At 40.2% G+C, this 16,217-nt stretch overlaps 1 long non-coding RNA gene across 1 annotated transcript in view; it reads right to left on the bottom strand.

The window, feature by feature from the left end:
- The window catches only part of LOC127222208 (uncharacterized), a 73,365-nt gene extending 58,266 nt beyond the window's left edge, over positions 1-15,099 (bottom strand). Inside the window, exon 1 of the long non-coding RNA XR_007834531.1 lies at positions 14,980-15,099. This is a non-coding gene — a long non-coding RNA (uncharacterized LOC127222208). The remainder of the gene's footprint in view (positions 1-14,979) is intronic.
- Between the last annotated feature and the right edge of the window lie 1,118 nt (positions 15,100-16,217).

The raw sequence follows: 16,217 nt of genomic DNA, 5'->3' as shown, positions 1-16,217 counted from the left end.
GTGGATAAGAAACAAATAACCGGGCCAACAGCATTGTATCAAATACAGAGTCTCTGTGTATTATTTGGGGCTGGCGCAGCATTGGGACGGCGCAGCTCCCGGCGGCGGGAGGAAAAACCCCTACTCCTTACAAGATCTTCTGCCCCCATACCCTCAGTGATGCTATTATAGGCCATACCTGCCTACAAACTCTCTCTAAAAGCATAGTCACTAAAAGCAACAAATAATAAGGTGACTTCTATATAAACAAGGAATCACAGACCCGGGGGAGCTGGACAGAACTTGTTACTTTCTTTGTTTTATAAAAGAATTGAAATCAGAGCTGTAAATAGAAAGACAGACAGACAGACACACACACACACACACCCACACACACACCACACACACACACCCAGAAGAGTCATGCAGTCTATTCCAGCTGTACTATATTTGGCAGGTAGTCTGATTTCTTATCAGGAAATTAAGCACTACAGAAGTGTAAAAGGAAGGGTTTTTGTTTTTCTGTTTATTTTGGTGTGAGTGTGTGCATTTTAAAACATTGCATCCACTCCTTTCATCAGAAATAACTAATCATCACTACCATCAGATAAACACCATTGCAGACCATTTTTATACTGATATAAGAAATAGAAGATAGATAGATAGAGAGCTGAACAGTGATGCTATATTATTTTAACTAACAAGATACTACTTAATCTCTAAACTGTGGTATTGTCTAAAGTAACTTAAGTCAATGGCAGAATTATTCATAACAGCCACCGTTTGAAATGTATAGTTCGGCATCTACGTGCTGACATTTAATTGCTTTCTTGAATGCCAACTCTGATGGTTTGGTATGTATATATACAGTTCTACCTCTAGGCACATACGTACATTTGCATGACTGACCCACCTGGTGCTCCTCTATGGTGTCTGACCTGTTCCCAGAGAGGGGAGCTGTGCCACACTGACATGGAAGGCCTAATACAGGGACATCAGAGCAAAGGAAGGCTGGATGGAGTCACGAGGATTAAGAGAAGAATAGGGCTCAGGGACAGTGATGTGGGTTCCCATGTGTGGGCAGAAGTGGAAAACAGACAGATGTAGCCTCATAAGAAAACGAGAAGAGGACTGCAGGATGGGTTGAATCAGAGCAGGATCTGTTTTCCATGGCTTACAAATACTCTGGCATATACTGGTGTGAATAGAATCAGTGATGCAAGAAGTGTGAATCAACCTCACCTCCATTAATTCATTAGAAAAAGGGTGCCCAAAACAAGACTGAAAAGCAGCTTTCAAACAAGGCATGAGACACATAATTGTGAAGATATTAGATATTTAAGGGCCACTTTCTTCCCTGAGTTGTGACCATTTTTCACACTAGGAGGGACACACAGTGCATACAGAGTACCTAAGAACTTCGCTGCTTGCTTTGTTTTATTTTTTGTGTTTGTTTTGTTTTTCGAGGCAAGGGTTTTGACTTGTTGTTGGTACCCTGAGTTCTACAGGGAAACCTAATTAGTGGCCTAACATAGCTCCTCACAGGAATCCAGTCACCCCCTGGAGATTCTAAAGCATTGTCCCTCTCCTGACTGGACTGGGAGCCATGGGGAAAGAGAGGAGGGAAGGAATAGGAAGTGAAGAGGCATGAAGAAAGGAGAGGATGGAATGGGGGTGGGGAGGGAGGAGGACAACAACTTTCCTTAATGTTCAGGACCAGTTTGAGTCACCTGCAGGCTCTCTGCTTCTTTTTCTTTCCCTGCCAGATCATTCCTTACTGTTGGAGATGAAGCTCAACTGGTTGTGTTTGCCTAACATATATGAGGCCTTGGCCTTGACCCATGGCACTGCACAAAGTAGGCATGGCAGCCCATGCCTGTGACCCAGTACTCGGGATGAGGTAGCAGCATCGGATCATCCTTGAGTATATAATGAGTTTGAGAACAGCTCTGGCTATATGAGACCCAGTCTGGAAACATCGCTTCAAATACTGTCACTAAAGATCAGCTTCTCTAGTCAGAGGCCTTTGGTGGCTCTCCATGGCCCCTCAGAGTTAATACAAAGTCCTTCCCTCAGCATTCAGTTTCCTCTACAATCAGGCACCTTTTGCTCTCTCTTTGTTCCCTGTTACCATTTTCATCACCCAGTGTTCCAATAACAATAGCCCCCAACATTTCCAGCATATACTGTGCACCCACCACTGCAGATTATCTTGGAGTTCCAACAGCCAGACACGCCTGTGCACTTTATCTTTCTATCAAAATCCCACTCATAGTACAAGCCGGAATTCACAACGCTCCCCACCCCCATAAGCTCCCTACAGCATCAGCTTTCACAAGTTCTGACCTCTAGTTATTGTCCAATCCATTTTGCCTTGAATCAATAGCAGTTTAAATCTGTTTTAATTTAAAACTGCCCCTGTAAGTAGTAAGTGAATGAACATTTGCAGACCTACTGTGGGACTTTCATCTAATGTATTCTGGGTTGTTGTGTTGCCAAAGAGGTGACTCAGTGGGAAAGAGCACCTGTCTCCCGGCCTAACTATCTGAGTTTCATCCCCAAGAACCTACTGGATGGAAGTTTACTGACTCCCAAGGGTTATCCCCTAACATTTACATGAATGCAGTGAAATGAGCACCTGTACATGACACACACACATAAATACACATAAATGCTTGTGTTATACTGGAAAGAGAAGGATGTCTGTTTGAAATCTGAACTTTTGCAGGTAAGAGATCCCTATGTTTCTTTTGAGGGACTTGATAGTTAGATGGATTAATCCAATTGGATAGTTTAGAGACAAGAGTGACAGAAAGAGTCCCTATTAAGCCTGCCTTAGGAAAGTGCCCTAGCTATCATCTGCTTTCCCTCCTCTTTTCTTTCTTTCTCCCTGATCCCTCAATACCGCTTTTTCTTGTTTACTCTATCCAGGAGCTCAACACCCCATCTCCAGTCTCCAGGATACTCCATCTAGGAGCTCAACACCTCATCTCCAGTCTACTCCATCCAGGAGCTCAACAACCCATCTCCAGTATACTCCATCCAGGAGCGCAACACTCACCCCATCTCCAGTCTACTCCATCCAGGAGCTCAACACCCCATCTCCAGTCTCCAGTATACTCCATCCAGGAGCTCAACACTTGCCCCATCTCCAGTATACTCCATCCAGGAAATCAACACCCACCCCATCTCCAGTAGACTCAATCCAGGAGCTCAACACCCACCCCATCTCCAGTAGACTCCATCCAGGAGCTCAACACCCCATCTCCAGTCTCCAGTAGACTCCATCCAGGAGCTCAATACCCACCCCATCTCCAGTATACTCCATCCAGGAAATCAACACCCCATCTCCAGTCTCCAGTATACTCCATCTAGGAGCTCAACACCCCATCTCCAGTCTGCTTAGGGTCAGTTCTCACAAAGCCAGGAGGTTCTCATCCCAGAGAAGTCATGAAATCACTAATTTTCTGTGGATTTGAGGCAATATGGGCCATGTATGCTTGCTCAGTTTTTCCTGGTACAAAAGAAGGACTATGAACTAGGTAGTCTTGGGGGCCTCTATTTTTTCTAGAAAGTTCTTAATAGTTTATCATGAGTGAACATATGTGAAATGAGTAAAGAATCAGTTCATTCTTCAGACTAACTTGAGGGTCTCTCTTCCTGTCCCTCTCTACCCCCCTACTTGTTTATGTTCATACTAATGTTTTATGTGTGTTTTCTTGTTCAAGAAAGGGGAGGAAAGATAGGAAGCTACAAATCTATGAGAGTTCATTATTAAAACTTGTTTTTCATTTATTCAAATGAATACCTATATGCTAGTAAGCATTTCTTGGTTACTCCATACTTGTTGTTTGTCAATGAAAGACTAGTGAAAACTAATTTTAAATAAAATTATCTTATGGTAGAAGATCACTTGAAAAATCCACAGTCCTACAGAATCTAGCAATCAACATCAAGAAGTAAGTTGCCTTCATGTACATCTACAACACCCTCAAGGACATCCTGTCAGATAAATGAATGATCGAATCAACAGGGCAGTCTGAAAGGCTACAGGAGAAGAGGCGGGTGATGGCTGATTTCAGTTAGATAATCAATGAAGCTTGCTACTAAGCCAGTTGATCTAATTTCAGCTTCCCCCCCCCCCAAAAAAAACTATCAATTAGACCTTCCCTCAGACAAGCATGTGTGAATGCAGTATTTGTACAAGCACACTGTGCTCTGTCACATAAAGTGTATGTCAGGGGGTCTTCATAAATAGGTGCAAAACTTCAGTTTGATGCCGGAGGAACCCACGACAGACCCCCCCCACAAACCTCATGATGCAGAACCCCATCACTCTTCTGCTGGATTAGGGAACTGAAAAGAATCTCAGAGTCTCTGCACATCGAGGGTCAGTGAGAGCCAGGATCACACTCAAGTTCATTTACACCGAATGCTGGCTGAGCTCTGGGAGTCCACCAAAGCCATCTCGACAGAGGCCATATTGTGATGGCAGCAAATTAGAACTGCTACAGTAGCCCCTATAAAAACAGCTTTGGCTCCAGAAGTAAAAGGTATGTGCCTTGGACAAAGAAAATAATTCTGAAATAAGAAAAAAAAAGGAAGAATAAAAACCTGTTCTGATCAGATATTTGGGGCAGTATAGGGAACACGATGATAGTGGAACTGGGAAGAAAAAGAAAGTATTTGCAAAGATAAACAAGCAACTAATGAACTCCATAAGGTGAACCATTATTTTTTAATGAAAACATAGAAAGAGCAGGGTTTTGTTTTGTTGTATTTTGTTTTCCAGTTGAGGACCACCTAGCTAAATATAGGCAGTGCTAGCTCGTAAGAAGTTGAAGTACTAACAGGACCCACAACAGCAAGCTTTCAATTCACTGCCATTACATCAGTACAATTTAAAAAAAAAAAAAAAAAAAAAAAAAAAAGAAGAAGAAGAAGGAAAGGAAAACCAAAATGGCTAATACATTTTTGCTCAAAAATTTCAATACAAATCTTTTAAGATTCTTAAGATTTTTTTTACTCTATTAAATGCCTCTCCTAAAACCAAATACATATTTCCTATTGATTTCTTAGTTATTTTTGGCAAAGATTACCAGCGTTTTGTTTCCTGAGAGAACCTTTCCTAAAGATGTAGTTTTAAGATTTAGAACATTAAAAAAAAAGATTACTACTACTTTTTCAATAATTGTGTGGTTATAGAGTAATTAAGATTTTAAAAAATTAGCTTCCCTCATAGCTCTCAGAACATCTTTAATTATCAGGCAGAATACGTTGCCTTCTCTCTTATTCTTGTCCCTAAATTAGAAAGAAATGGGGGAGCTGACATGAGAGGGTCATGTGTTTCAGAAAGTATCAGTTTTAATGTTTACAAAAAAAAAAAAAAACCCAAAAAACTAACAGCATATTTAACAATAGTGGCAAAATAAACTTCATATATCAGTTCTAGTATTTTTGTGTGTAGCATATGGCTTTCGGAACATATATAATTTCAAGAAGACTGTAGCACAAAATTTCATTTGACATATAGACTGCATGTTCAAACCTACCTCAAATGGCCCTCTAATTTTAATTGTTGTGCACAGACTATTTTCCTTCCCTTCTTCATTTTAAATTTTAGTTTTGAAGATTGTTCTGCCATTTCTCATTCTCTTTTCTTTAAATTTCTCATTTTGATAAAAATAGCATCAGTAAATAATAATTGAAGGCTAGAATTATACAACTATATCACCAACTGCTCTCTTTCTAATAATCTCAAGGTATTCTACAAAGATAATATCAGTTTCTTTCTCTTTTTGCAAGATTTATAAATTTGGCAATTGCATTAATTTTTTTAAGCAGGATATTGATACAGAAATATTCTAGACAGGGCTTCTCCTAGGCCATTGGAGTCTCCTATATTCAAGGCTGGAGATTAAAATTTTATTCAAAGGTATTTTGTTTTAGTGTTGTTAGCTATAATTATATACTACTATAACAAAGGTTTCCAAAGAATCTAAAGGGTTCTGGTGAGTATATCAGATTTGAAGGTAACTTACTTTTGAATAAAAGATTACCTCACACCAGAAATGGTTATTGTTTAGCTATGTGTGTGGCAAGTCTACTGATTTTAAGTGAAATTTAGAATTCTTATTTTCTAATTCACCCTGAGCCAGCATGTAACTCTATGCTCACACAGAATTTTCCCAGATACAAAGGTAGTCTCATCTTTTAGATGAGAAATATGAGCTTGGATCTTAGTGTGTGTGTGTGTGTGTGTGTGTGTGTGAGAGAGAGAGAGAGAGAGAGAGAGAGAGAGAGAGAGAGAGGCAGAGAGATAGAGACACACACAGAGAGAGAGCACTGCATAGTTGCACATTTGTACATAAACAAAGTAGCCATTATGAAATTAACAGCATATAGACCCATGTTGATTGCAAAATTTAAGTGTTTCCACCATGTTATTAAGCTAAACTGTCAAAGTCAGCTCCCTGTATCTATCTTTATTTTGTCCTCTCTGATGTAGTTCCTGGCTGGTGATGCACTTTTCCCTCATCCTTGGAGAATTTTCTGAGACCTCAGCCTCTTTATCAGTTCTATTCTATTCTCAGTAAATGTAGGCTAGTCTCCAAGAGTAGGCAACATTAAAAAAAAAATTGCCCTAGACCCTTAAAGAGGAAGAATAAACAGGAGTCAATTTCCCTCTCTATCACCACACTTCCATTTGAAAAAAAAAAATCTTTATAAGCCATCATTTCCCCAGTAAGAGACATATAAACAACAAACAAAAAGATGGGGAAAGACTCAGGTATAGAAAGAGTAACCATGCTCATGCCTGTGCTCAGAAAGACAGTACAAATCTTTTGTACAACGAATTTCATCTCCTAATTCACTTCCTTTCATTTTCTCTCTTCCAGTAGAAAACACATGTAAGTGCAACAAGTGGCTGAACACATTCAAGGAAGAAAAATAATGAACAGTTTGTGAAATTTGGGGGAAATTAATTGGGAAAAATCTAAGATTTAGATTTTTATGGAAATTTTTACTAAACTTCATTAATTCTGGAGTGTGACTTTTTGAGTAACTGTCAGAATTTGGTAATTTAAATTATTATAAGACTTTCCTGCATTTAGAGAAAACATAAACATCCTCTAAAAGCAAAGCTGAAAAAAGTCACTATTAAGTGTCATTTGTAAGTATAAGCGTCAGACATAGAACAAATGATTTGGATATGCTATGCTAAGGCCCATAGACTTCTAATCAATCTACAAGCATGAAAAGAAACAGAAAACATAAACTCAGAGTGAAAACATAAACTTAAAAATTATGATGTCAAAAATATATTTTTAGCTTAAGAATTTATTTAAAAATATTCAATCAATATCTATATTTCTAACCCCCAATTTAAAAAACTAAAACAGAAATAATAACTCTAAATTAAAGAATAAATATAAGCATCAGAAAATGGCACATTTCCCTCAAACAAGCACACAAATGAATGAGCATGTAACTCTGTGGAAAACTGTACTTCCTTTGGATTGGGTGAAAAGCTAATATTTGATAGCCATAAATAAAATACCTTATGAGATACTTGAGCTTTGGTACAAAGATAACCTTTACTAAATTATCTGTAGTAATAAACAAGTTGGCAATGCAGAAAGCAAACACAGACAGAAAGAAGAAAAAGGAAAAGCAAAGAAATAAAATTCCCTTTTAAATCTCATATTAACTAAGAGGCATCTCACTGAGAAACAAGATTTTAAACTGAAAATAAAAATCAATGATACAATTCAATTTTGAGGGGTTTCTTTCTTTCAAAAATGCTTCTCTTGATCCCAGAATTTTAAATCATCACAAAAAAAGAAAAGGAAAAATAAAATCCAAAACCAACAACTATCCTTTAAAAAAAAAACAATGAGCCTGTCTATTTTTTTTTTTTCTTTGAATACTATTTGCTTGCTATATGGCATGGCAGCTACTGTTTTCCTGACTTCTCCACATTTCAACAAAGCTACTTCTTGTGTAAAACTAGCTGAGACAGGTTTTCCTCCTTCCTACAAACTACCTGAGAGGTAACTTTGGGAAGAAGCATCTATGGTTTGGAAGGTTTTTAGCTCTGAAAATATAAGAAGATAGTAGACTGGGCATTCATTTCTATGACAGCTTTAAATGTTTTCCTAAACCTTTGTTTTCCAAACAGCATGCAGCAGATTTAAATTCAGAAAACTATCCATACATTTATTTTCTGTCTTTTCAGAGTTTTTTTTTTTTTTTAATAAATGATAGTTTCTGTGCTCTGTTGCCTATCTATACATTTTCCTTTTAATTAACAAACTAAACATAAACTTATTTATTTGCTGGAAATGGTTTTCCTTTTTATTCAAACATTGCCTCATTGAATGTGGTGTTAATGTTCAGATAAGGCAGTAACCAAAAGAATAAAGCTTAAATGTACCGAAGGATAATTTACATACTGACCCTTCTTCAGCTGACACTGACAAGGTCTTCGGAAGATTTTATGAGGGTTCCTAGAGTCTACCTGCATTTCATAGGCCTTCTGCTTTGCTTTTCTTAGGTCTGGCTCAGTTGCTCTGGTTAGCTCCCCTCAAAGAGGAAAGGAGCCTCTTTAATTATATATATCATTCCCCTCATTTAAAATACACACTGAATTAACTAAAAAAAAAAAGGAAAAAAATGAAACAAAACTAAAGACAAAAGAAAAAAAAAGAAAAGAAAAGAATGAAAGAAAAACAACAAAAACCAGGGCCTTGCTACATAGCTAAGGCTAGCCTGTTACTCTCATAAACATGCTCCAAATGCTGGGATTGCAGAACATTTAATTTGTTCATTTTATAGCAGAGAAGCTCTCTCTCTCTCTCTCTCTCTCTCTCTCTCTCTCTCTCTCTGTCTCTCTGTGTGTGTGTGTGTGTGTTTGTGTGTGTGTGTGTGTGTGTGTGTGTGTTTATGAGGATTGAACCCAGGCCTTGCACATACTAGGCTAGCTCTCTGCCACTAAAATATATCCCTGTCTTTTATTTAAAACAATCATCAAATATGAATCTTAAAGATAAATATTCCCTGGAGATCACAACTCCCTTACAGGGATAACTTAGACAAACTGCCAGATGAGACATTAAGTATTCAATGTGAAATAAGTTACTGTGATTTAACTAATGAGAATCTATGACATAGAGGCCCCAATGCACAACACTTGGGAAAGTTTGGTGCAGTCCAAACACTGATAGGGACTATAAACTCTAGAGTCTTCTCCTCCCTCATGACATCTAATGACTTCCTAATTACTTTTCTTCTTGCTTACTCCTCATTCAACCACTCCATGACCTCTCTTATATAGATCTGGACCTGGAGGGACTTATCTCAACAATATTAACAGTCCATATTGGTTCATGCCATACTGCAGGTTAAAGGTCCAGACTGACATCTCATTTCATCTTTCCAGTAATCTCATGAAATAGGTACTTTCAACAGCTGTGTTTTACAGGTGAGGACATTAGATCAGAGATATGATTAGTTCAAGCCATGCAATGTTTGGCAGGAAACCTAATCATTGGTCTTCAAAACTCATTGCTCTTGACCATGAAGCTTCCCTGCTTTCCCCATCTACTGTCTACAGCCTTCCTCCTCCAAAGGATACAAAAAGACAGCAGGACCCCTCCTTAGGCTGTACTTGACATGTCCCTGACTTCTGTTTACAATATAGAAAGAAAATGGCTGAATAGAAGTCTTGAGAGTGGGCTCTGGTTGTAAATGTAAAAAGGTGATAACATGGAACGGTCAGTGGGAGAAGATGCCAACATGTATGCAAACTAAAATGAAAAGAAAAACAATCCTGAAGTCCCCAAACCAAACCCCAAGTATCTGTTTCTTGTTCTTGGAATGTCTTAGCTGTACTTGACAGGTTTGAGGTACAAATGGTGGCCTTGGCCTGTAGTTTTCTAGAATTATCCAGAAAATGTAGAGTCTACATCCTATTGTTTCTAAAATCAACACAAATGCTTACAGCAAATATGGGGGGGGGCAAAAAAAAAAAACAAAAACAGCAAGGAGGACAAGTTATGTGTGTGGACCAACACGAAGGAAACAAAGATTTGAGGGGGGAACAAGAAGATCATAGAAGACACAAAAGTTTCTGAGGCTTGGAAAAGTGAATTTGGAAGAAGAAAACAAAGAAGACAAACCATTTGTGAGAGGGAAGGAGAAACTGCCACTCACAGAAGCATGACTTCTGTTAATCCTTGGTGGAACTCGCCAGGACTCTGAATATTTGGTACCAGCACTTGGCTGTGAGTAAAGGGGTAAATGGCAAGCACCTTAAGTAGACTGGCTTTTATCCTGATCAAAGTATATTTTTCAGTCAGTTCTCTAAGGTGAAAGAGAGGTTTGCAAAAACAATTGTGATTAAATTCAGGAAGTCACAGCATTAATGGGAGGATGAAACTGGAAAGCAGCCATCTACCTGGGAGCATTCAAAGGGGCAGAGACTTTCCTCCCAGCTCCTCTGACTTGTTCCTGGCTTGGATAATCCTGGGAACTGGCAGGCTATGGAGCAAATGGACAGATGCTTCTAAAAATGATTATTTTTTTTTCTCTGTTACTCTGGGAGTAGCTTTGGTCCTATAGCTTCTGAGTCTATGGACTAAGCCTTTATGACATTGCTATATGTTTCAATAGGGAGGAAAAAATCCCAACCATAATAATATGGACAAGCATAGAAATAGCTGTCAGCACTACACAGAAAGCACCTTACATACACAATTTCATTTCATTCTTGCCAGAATATGATAGCAGGTGTCATTATAATCCCCATTTTACCAATGAGGAAATTGGGAAAAAGAAAAGAAGCAATTTGTCTTCTATGAATTCTTATGGTTTAACTTCACAGCACCAACCCACTGCTTTCTTGTTTAAGTAGAGATTCATAGGCTTCACCCACCTTCTGGCAATCTGACATAAAGCTTTTTCATTGTTGTTGTTGTTTGTTTATTTGTTCATTGAGACAGGGCTTCTCTGTGTAGCTCTGGAGCCTGTCCTGGTACTTGATCTGTAGACCAGGCTGGTCTCAAACACATAGAAAAATTGTCTGCCTCTGCTTCCCCAGTGCTGGGATTAAAGGTGTGCACCACCACCACCTGTTCACATAAAGCTTTTATAAGCCTCATCTGGCCTCTTCAAAGATGGACCATTTCACACCCAGGGTCACCTCCCAGCAGTGACACTAGTTATTCAAAGATAACATCAAATGTGAGCATCTAACTCCTCCTTCCAAAGCACAGATATAGCAACATCTGATCAATACTAGAGTCACACACCTTTAATCCCAGCACTTGGGAGGCAGAGGCAGGCAAATCTCTGTGAGTTAAAGGCCAGCCTGATCTACAGAGCTAGTTCCAGGACAGGCTCCAAAAACAATACAGAGAAACCCTGTCTCAAAAAAAAAACAAAAAAAACAAAAAACAAAAAAAAACAAAACAAAAAAAATACTAGAGTCAGTAAATGATCCCTGGCCTTCCTCACTAAAAAGCAGAATTATGAGGGCACTAAAGACAGATGAGAAAAATCTTAAAGATCAAAACTACTCTGAAAGCTTTGCCCTCTGACCTTTCCATGTTAACTTGAGCCTTTAACACGCCTGTTTTCAAGCTGGGATGTAACTTAGTGGTAGAGCACTTAACCATCACACAGAAGGGCTAGGGCTTCATCCTCAGCTCTGCAAACAAGTGAATAAACGATCCCCTTCCCAATACCGCCTATTTTTTTTCTTCAAGACATTACAAGAACTGTCTGCCTACAGTCCATTGCTGTGTCATTTGGAAATGGTCAGTCCACCAAGAGCACAGGCTTGGTCTCTTCTTTTCAAGGGACCCTTTAAGAAGCTCTCTGGTTTGCCTTGACTTTGCTAAGTGGTCAAAAGCACTCAAGAAAATCTGTCTTTGCTGCAAATCCCAAGGCTGTGGCTCACAGCACAGCTTCATACAAACTTGTCTTCTCTTCACCAACCCTCTGCCAAAAATACTGCCTGAAAAAATGGATTATCTCTTAAATTCCAAACACTTGGTCTCAAAAAAGAAAGGACCAAACATCACAACATCACAACACACACACACACACACACACACACACACACACACACACGAAAGAGAGAGAGAGAGAGAGAGAGCAACCATGTGCTAAATATTTTTTAAAAGGAGGCAGAAGGGGAGGAGGGGAGAAGTTGAGATCAGGATTTTACCAATTACCCTAATCTCAAAACTTAACACCATAAAATAAAGGCCTATGAAGAGAAAGAGAAACTTGGGTGGGGCCCATGGAGACCTGGGGCATATTGAAACACCTGAAACATTTATGAAATGTTTATACTTTTCTTTTCAGGAAAGTATAGTCTATTGCTTTCATTAGATTATTAAAGGAAGCATAAATTCTTTATCTCTCCATTGCCTGATAAGCACTGTAGGGACTCAGTAAGTCTTTGTTAACTATGGATTCCACATCGGCAGAATCAGTGCATAGATGAAAGGGGTGCACACTCCACAATATCTCATTACAGATGGAGAAACTGAGGTTTGAAAGGGGCATACATAATTCGTTTCATAACCTACATGATCCTGAGTACTCTTAAGTATTTACAAACTTATTTTTCATATTTTATCTCATTTTTATCTTTTCTCCATGTATCTTTTTGAGAACAGAAATAATTTTGTTCCTAGTTGGAAGCTGTCAGTGAATCTGGAAGAAATAAACGGTGGGAAAGCCCACCCATATAAACGGCCATTATTACAATGGATCTGAGATAGCTCACACATCATGGCTGCTGTTCCCACATTCTGAGGGTATAATTAACATGGCATCGAAATGGCTGTTAGAGGTGAGTGCATGAGGCAAACATTGTGAAATCAGATTTGGGAGAAGTGCTAAAATTTAAGTTTCAAACTGACTATAGCAAATAACTATCCCATTAGCAGGTGACCTTCAGAATTAACAGAAGGAGAGAGAGAGAGAGAGAGAGAGAGAGAGAGAGAGAGAGAGAGAGAGAGAGAAGGAAAAAGGAAAAGAAAGGTCTGTGAGATGACTCAGCAGATAAAGGAGCTGAGTGTGATTGCTGAAACCCACATGGTGGAAGAGAACTGACTCCAGCAAGTTGCCCTCTGACCTATGCACATGAGTTGTAACATGCCTTTACCCCCACACACACACACACACTATTAAAATAAGTAAATGCAAAACAGAGAAGAAAAGAATAAGAAAGAACAAACCATAGGCACAAGAATCTCACACACACACACACCCCCATTGGTGAGAAGCCTTCCAGGAGAATTCAAACCAAGCTCCTACTATGTTACCAGATCACAATGTAGCCATCAGGCAAGAGATACTAACTAACGCTCTCTGTTGCTGAAGAGAGAAGAAAAGTGAGAAGGAGGGCATCCATCTCATCAAGTTCCTTCCTGCCGGCAGAGGCTTTGGAAATGGCCAATGCTGGGATTCTATGGCACAGCAACTTTCTTCCTCAGAACCTCAAAGTAGCAAAGAAGGGAGGGGGCAGTGCCTAACCTTCTATCCGTGCCCTCAGTATGTTCCTAGCTAGAGAGACTTGCTATAAACACTTCCTTGAAAATTTACCTCCTTAATGCAACTTAAGGAAAGAAATTTTGGGAAAGGAATCTGTTGTGACAGCCTGCATTGTGTTTATGAATAATCTCTATGGCTTGGTAGAGATAGGCAATAGTTAGTGACTAATAAATGAACCAGAGTAGACCATGTGGGCTGGAGCCCCGGCTAAGTGACCTAGGTAAAATTACATAAGCCACTTGTTTCTTGACTTATAGAATGGAGAGATTGGCATGGATGTTTTCATTATATGAGACCTTCCAGCTTTTACATACCATAAACTATATCTACATTTGAAGTTTAACCCATCAATGGATTCCCCATCATCATTAAAACAGAATAACCTACAGGCAAGAAAACCATGTCTCCCTGGTATTGCACTCTTAACTGTCCTCACAGGACATCTAGAATATCAATTAAAGGGGAAACTGGGTTGATCTTAACTTCTTAGAATTACTATAACCTATTTCCCAATGGCAGATTCTGGGAAATTCAGGTCCTTATATGTAAAACGGGGGATTCAAAAAAAGGCCTAGCCAGCAATTTGACAGCTTTACCCTCACTTTACATGGTGGGATTTGCAGAAGATTCCAGTCAACTTGCTTTTTACTCAAGTCCTACTCTCAAATTATAAAAAAAAAAAAATTAAAAATCCTATGACCATCATTGAATTAATATAGCAAATAAGGCTGCAACTTAACAATCTGAAAGTTTCTTCAGCTCAATATGGGTCTATTCTTTCAGTATCCCTCTGAGACTAAAGGCAGCTTCATGGTTGGGCTCGTGTAACACCCAACAAATTTTCCCTTCCTCACCATCCTACTAGCCCTGAATTCCAGTTTCCTTCACGCTTTGAACTAAATCCTCCAGTAAGAATGAAAGTATGACTCTGAAGCCCAGAAAGACAGCTAAGCTAAAGTTTAGAAGTAAGGGGATTTTTTGGTTGCTTTTCCCCTCCCTACCACCAAGGAATCATTAGCCCAAAAATTTTTCTATCCACCCTAAGCTGAGCTCCACTGAGTGTCACTTATCTTATCCGTACCTTTGAAGAAACTGACTCCTCTCCCCCTTTGATTAGATGGCCTAAAACAGCTTAGGAGATGGAAGGAAAGATAAAGTTGTAGGCCTCACTGAATAAAAGCCATTGTCCCTCAGAACTGTTGGTTGTAGAAGCTTCCAAACACACCCAAGTCCTGCTTCCAGGGATTAGAACTAAGTTTGCCTCTTTGCTACTATCTTTTTGTTTACCATCTATGATGGATGCATTTCTTGGAGGACTGTTTCCAAATACTGGTGCCCTAGTTGCTGCCTTCTCTCTGTGGAAGGGTACATGTGGAAGCCTTGAGGCTCCCCCAGGGAGGGCCATGCATGGGTTGGCATCTCTCCACTCACCTAGGACTCCTGAGATCCTTCATTCAGGTGTTTCAGCTTCCATAAGCTCTGAGACTGCCTCCCTTGGGTGGTCACCCCTCAAGCCACCACTCAGTATCAGGTCAGGTTTGACCACCTAGAAATGTAACAAGATGGGCAAGATTACTTGGCTGCTTTGGAAGAAAGTGTGAGACATTGCACTGGGGTATATTGCAGGTAGTCAAGGCATGGGAGGCTGGTGGAAAGGGAGAGAGGAGACCAAAAGCAGAGGGTGGTGCTGGTTCAAGAGCACAGCTTTTCAGAGATGGCCAGTACCTCTTGCTTTTAAGAGGTCCCCGAGATAATCGGACACTGCAGGAAGTACTTTTGAAATCAGGCTCTGCCTTTGCCTTTTCCTGGAGACAGGCAAAGCAGAGCAACTCATGGCAAACACACCCCTCAACCGAAGACAGAAGGGACAACACAAGGTGTATCAGGGAGCTTTTGAAATGAGGTGGGGTGAGAGGCAGAACAGTAAAGACCACAGCAGGTAAAGTGAGCCCAAAATGAGGCAGCTAAGCCTGGTTTGGGCCACTTTCCTCTTCTTACCCCTCTACCTCGCTCCTAGGGAGTAGGTTGGGACCAGAGGCTGCCTGCTCTTCTATAGGCCCCTCAGGGGTTGGCAACAGATGCAAGTACCTAGAAGTTTCCATCAGGTCCCTGACTCACTAGATGAGGGCTTATGTATAATGACTAAAATGATTATGCCCCCCCACTTTTGCACATCTCCCTCAACGTGGTAAACAGAGTTCAGAGGGGGAAATAGTCTTCCACTGTCCTCGAGCTGATGTAATCACCATACGAAGGATTGGAAAGATGCAGCAAGTCACTGATTTTCACTTATTGAGGAGAAAGGGGGGAGGAATCTTTTCACCTGCCCTCCCCGGATTGAGAGACCCTCCCTCTTTCACAGACTCCTAGCAGGACCCAAAATGAGCAACCTCAGCTCTGCAGCTGCTAGGCAGCAGCGGCGGTGGCTGCGGCTTTCAGACAGCAACAGTTGTCTGGCTGAGGCAAGGCGAGGCGAGGACTCGCTGCAGCACGACGCCTTCTGCGGGGTGCTCTAGGGCCCTGGAACTCCGGTCCCAAGTGTAGCCCGGGTGGGAGAAATGGGGGTACTGGGGACGCAGGAACTCCAAACAGCCTCTGCTCAGGTTATTCAAAACCTTTATGCAAGTTCACTTCTCTAAGGTCACCTCGCTCCCAAACCTGGTGAATGG

This window comes from Phodopus roborovskii, unplaced genomic scaffold (assembly GCF_943737965.1).
Source record: "Phodopus roborovskii unplaced genomic scaffold, PHOROB, whole genome shotgun sequence".
Lineage (NCBI taxonomy): Eukaryota > Metazoa > Chordata > Mammalia > Rodentia > Cricetidae > Phodopus > Phodopus roborovskii.
This window is presented reverse-complemented; position numbering and strand designations above follow the sequence as displayed.